At 44.4% G+C, this 5,461-nt stretch overlaps 1 protein-coding gene across 3 annotated transcripts in view; it reads right to left on the bottom strand.

The window, feature by feature from the left end:
- fgfr3 (fibroblast growth factor receptor 3) overlaps positions 1-4,515 on the bottom strand; it is a 37,984-nt gene extending 33,469 nt beyond the window's left edge. For all 3 annotated transcript variants that reach the window (XM_053501763.1, XM_053501762.1, XM_053501764.1), the window contains exon 1: positions 4,084-4,515. The gene's annotated coding sequence lies outside the window, so the exon portion shown is untranslated. The remainder of the gene's footprint in view (positions 1-4,083) is intronic.
- Between the last annotated feature and the right edge of the window lie 946 nt (positions 4,516-5,461).

Below are 5,461 nucleotides of genomic sequence, written 5' to 3'. Positions count from 1 at the left end.
CTTTTTATTTTTTCACACACACACAAACACACGCCATGTGTTGAGCAACAGCATATTTTCCTTGGCTGGCAGAGCGCTAGTGGTTTCAGCGCTGTAGAGTGATAGTGTATCAGGTTGGGCTGTGTGTGTGGAGGGTGTATTTGTGGAGTCTATCTGCTCTGTGTATTTCTGGAGCGTGTCAGTCTGGAGTGTGTGCGTGTGCGAGTCTGGCATGGGCTCCTGGAGTCTCCTGTATCTTACAGTAACACAGGGATCATGGGTCTTGGCTGACAACGCGGCGTTTGCTCCAAAGGCTCCCGAAGCCCCTACCACTACTATTTTCCTCGCGGCAGAAACAAAGTGCCCATATAAAGTGCTGCTCGCGAGGTGTGCAATAAAAAGGGCAGCGACAGGTTACAGCTCCGACGGCTGGATCTAGTCTTTAACACCGGCGCCCGGTGAGGCCGCGAGACAGTAACGTACTAGCCTTGCCTTTAATGTAGTTTAAAGTCAGCAGCATAGTCTAAACACAGGGAAGTGTGTGTGTGGCGAGGCCTGGCAGGCCCTTATGACTGATTAGCAGCGGTGCAAATCCGCTGTGGAGCAATGCCTGGGCTTCGGTTCAGGTCATAGGATTTACTACGAATAAGATTCTAGCATTTCCCCACTTAAACGCAATTCGTCTTGCTTTTTTAAAATTTCTCTCTTACTGGTTGGTGAGCTGAATCAAAGAGAAATATACATGAAAAACATGCTCATACCAGGCTCAAACAGGCGAGGCCTGCGTCCTGCGCTGAGATGCTAGGCTGCCTGGCACAGATAAATATTTGTGCATCAATGCAGCTGTAACTATTTAGTGGTAATAACCGAAGCATTCAAAATATGTATACAAAAATTTAACTGCTCAAGTCTGGGCTCTAAATTTTCTGTGATGGCTGAAGCTTTCATGTTTTAAAAAAAAGGCAGGCTTAAAACCAAACCCTGTCACATGCTAGTCACATTTTGCATTGGGAAGGAAAAAAAATAGAGGAAAGAAAAGATACAACAGTGATGCAGCCCAGTCCTGCCTGAGCCGACCAAGTCTCTTATTTAACACAACGCTTAAACAACAAGGGAAAAAAAACGATGGACCGGCAAAGAGAGTGTACTGTATGTAATCCTCTACCTACTCACTCTTTTCTGTGTAGTGTAGTGTGTGTGTACACATGCGTGTGAGCTGCACGCTGTATTACGGACATTATAATCCATTTTTGCAGAACCCCATTTTACAAAATCAAAGCGAGAAAGTGGTCATGAATGACTCCAATTTTCAAAAAAAAAAAAGAGAGAAAGAGAGAAAAGCCACATTTGCACAAATGACAAAGACCTCTTTCATGAAGCGGACCTACGGCTGTTCGCTTTTAAAAGGAAACATGCCTGTCATCGGCTCGTTTAAGTGTGTCTACAGACACATACACGTGAGCGTACATGCTACTGAACACCAAGAAGACAGAAGACTGTGGACCCGGCCCTTCCGAAATGAGAATGTGAACAGAGGCTGATTAAAACCAGGATGAGCCAGAAACAGACTGACAGTGAGGGGAAGAAATGGGTTTAATCAGAGACTGGTCCAGAGTGCTGCAAAGTTCACTGTCTGAGTTCCTCCCTGAGCAACCTGAGAGACACCCATCGATTTTTCAGTCAGATCCCAGTTTGCACTTGCTCCTTTAGCTTCTGTCGCAGTTAGTAAATAAGAATTAATAAAGGCATCTTTTTTTCCCAGGCCCAGATTTTCCCACTCGCATCGCAGCACAGTTAGTACAGTCTAGTACGCAGAATGAACTTGAGCTCTGGATTATTTACGCCACACAGAGATGAAAGAAGTAAAAAAGACAACAAATGATTTTATGGAAAACTGTACGCACCAAAATACTGCGATTATTTGATTTCTTATTTTTAGTTTGAACTGTACCCATCTTAAAGCATGCCTATTAATGCGACAAATATAAATCACGATATAGGGCAATGCAGTTATGCCATCGCAAAACGCTGAATTTTAAAGCAGGTAACACGTGCATATTCAGGAGTTTATTTGGAGATGGTCAATAATTTTGGTATTTACTCAATATTGATTTTTCATTATATATTTTGTTAAGCTAGATAAACACTGAATATATTTAAATAACAAATGATACATATCGCAGTTCGAACTGCAAGCGCAGTAATCACGATGTGACTTTTTGACCAAATCGTGCAGCCCTCATGTCTATAAGTGTGAAAAGATTGTTGCCAGTTTTTTGGGTCAAAATGAGGGTGAACTGTCCCAAAGAAAAAACAGCTAGGCATCTTAAACTGTTCCTTTTTTACTGTTAACAGAATAAAAGTTCAGTTTAAAGAGAAAGATAAAACATCAGAGGAGTCACGATTTGGTCGACCTGGGGCTTCTAAAAGACATCACTTATGAACAATCCTCTCGGTCTATGGCTAAGTGAGCTGTCGGTTTTAAAGCTATCAAAGGAAAGTCAGCAAAGTATTGGTTATGTATCAGTGGCTAAACCTTACTTGCTTGAAAATATAACACATTTTTAGCACAAAACTTTTGCATTTCTGTTTGCTCCCTGCATGTCTGTGCAGATAGTCTAATGGAATAACCCTGCCTCGGTCTTAGGAAATGCATCAAAATTTAGTCAAGTAAGAGCCTACATTAGCACTGAGGACAATCTCATCCACACGTCCCCATAGGGAGCTCTTTCCATGAAGGGAACTGTAACCACTATTTGTCCATCTTCATAAAACAGAATCAACACTGATTATATCGACCATGAAATTGAATAAAGGCATGTTTTATCCATTGCATTCATCTGGGGAAATGGCTGGTATTGGCTGTGAGCGAGAGTAGATGGAGTTGAGCACTGCGAGCTCGCAGGTGGCTAATGATCCCCGCTGGCGCCCCGTTAACACCCCGCAAGACGTTCGACGCAATATAATGCGCAAAATTGGTTTCAGATGTCCGTTCCCTAATGGACGCAAATGGACACAGAGAGGCTCGAGTGCCTGCCGTCAACCAAATCCAGGCCACATAAGGAGCTTCTGGGTGACCTCTGAGGAAACATCCGGAATCTAGTTTTAACAGGCAGTACAAGGTGTTCCAGAATGTTCATACATACGTGGAATTAATGATTTTTTTTATGTTCATACTTATTATAAGTAATATTTCCAACATTCTTAACATTCTTATACCTGAAGCAGTTAAGCAATGTGTTTATGACATATGTGTATGGATAGATATGCTCTGTATGTATTACATTTATATATATTTTATTTACATTTTATTAAATGCGTCAGAACAGCTGCTGGAATTACACATGGCACAACCACACTATCATACTAGGAGCAGCAGCAGATCAGCAGTGTAAGATGAACCACAATAAGCACTGTTATTGTTTAGTACAGCGCGGACATGGACACTCTCTCATCATAACGACGTTCGGTTCTCATCCATAAAATGCCCCTAGAACTCCTCTGTTCCACCACTCAATAGTCCTCATAAGGGGTGACTAGCATGCGCGCGCGTGGGAATGACTGGAGAGAGCCGCGCGCTCAGGCGCGAGACCTCCGTCTCCTCGGAGCGCGCAGAGCGCGCGGCACCTGACCGGCCGGAGCCCGAGCCGCCTCGCTTTACCCGCCGTGTCCCATGAAGCACTGCGGCCCGGCAAGCCTGCACCTCTACCCTGTACACCAGCACGCGCACTGTGTGGAGACATTCTGCAGCCGAGAGCATAGTGGCATCGCAGAAATATCCAGAGCGCGCACCAAGTGAAGTGCCACAATACACTGCTTAGACCGCGGAAATAATCCCAATCATCATCATAATCAAAACTGAATTGGATTATAATTGGATATCTTTAGTGTCTTTTGTACCTGATTAGATTAAACTTTAACTTGAACGAGGAAACTGAAGGGAGAAAGCAGGCACTGTCACTTCGTCTCAGCAAGGAACATGAAGTGTGACATCAAAATATTCTTACTGTGATTAATAATAACAATAATAATAATAACAATAACACCTATCAATATCATCCCCTATAACAAGTAAACATAATAGAACGAATAGAATATAATCACCTGAAAATCTCCCGTGCTGTCAGTAATCCTCAGGTATTACAAAATCACAATAAACTGCCCAGCTGCTTCTTGAGAAGGTGCGTATAGTCCATATGAGTTCTCCAACATTCACTGACGTTCAGCTCTTCCTTAAGGGCCAATCCAGATAAACTTCAGCCCCTCTCTGTCTCTCTCTGAGTTAAGACACAAGCCTGAGTTGCCCAGTCCAGCTCGTCGCTCTGCCCGGCGTGGTATCAGCGCGCGGAGGTGCAGTCAGCTCCTCTCTCTGCTCGGGCGCTCCTCTGTGTGAAACTGCTGGACTCACGAACTCCCGCTAAACAGTTTGGAGCTCCGGACTCCGGAGGAGGAGGAGGAGGAGGGGGGTAAATAAAAAAAAATTAGCCCGGATCAGATTTCAAACCGCGGCCCCGCTGTGAGTGCTGCGCTCGCCGCCTGTCGCTCTCCTCCTACTGAGAGAGAGAGAGAGAGAGAGGGAAAGTGTGTGTGTCCGCGCGGGGGGTGGAGCTACGCCAGGCCACACCCATTCCAGCCAGAGCACTCCATCAGGAGCTCACTTCACCGTGCGCCCCCTGTCTAATGAGCCGAGACCGTCACACACTCCAACACCCCCAACACACACACGCACGCACGCACGCACACGCCGACACACGGGTTTCATTCAGAAACCGTGAAGTACTTCATGGAAAGCTGTTTAATATAGTCTGGGATTAAATCAAGCTCGCGTACAAAAGAAACAAGATCACAGCCTGTGTTAATGGTCATTGTTGAGCATTAAAGTAAGCTATATTTATAGATTATAGATGCATAGATGCATAAAAGATGCATGAACCCAGTCCATCATCCATCGCAGATTCCATTTACTTCCCTTGCTCTTAAAAATTGCAGTCGAATGAGCAAAATATTTAGTAGGTGGTGAGCACGGTGGCCAGACCTCCAGGGTGAGGGTTCGATTCTCGCCTCCTGTCTGTGTGCATGGTTTCATCTCACTGTCCAAAGGCATGCAGAATAGGGTAATTGGCGTTTCCAAATTGCCCTTAGTGTGTGAATGCGTGTGTATGTTGACCGGAGGTCCTACCTCGGTCGTAGAGATGTGATTAAATACAATGGTCACTTCATTGGCCTTCATTGGATCCACACCTTAAGGGACGTCTACAGTAACTATGCATTGGACCATGCTGCATCTGCAGAATATCTGCCTTGTTTTCTTTGTTTACTTCATAAAATTTAATAGAGGTGGTGAATACACAAGTTATACAATAATGTTGAATTTCAACCCAGAATAATGATTTCCTTCAGTGATCTGGGGACAAAGTAATATGAGTAGATATTAGGGTTTATTTTAAGAGTGGTAGCTACTGCCCTGGAGGCCTATCGTTCA

This window comes from Clarias gariepinus, chromosome 8, assembly GCF_024256425.1.
Source record: "Clarias gariepinus isolate MV-2021 ecotype Netherlands chromosome 8, CGAR_prim_01v2, whole genome shotgun sequence".
Taxonomy (NCBI): Eukaryota; Metazoa; Chordata; class Actinopteri; order Siluriformes; family Clariidae; genus Clarias; species Clarias gariepinus.
Note: the sequence above shows the minus strand (reverse complement) of the source record. Positions and strands in the feature narration are given on the sequence as shown.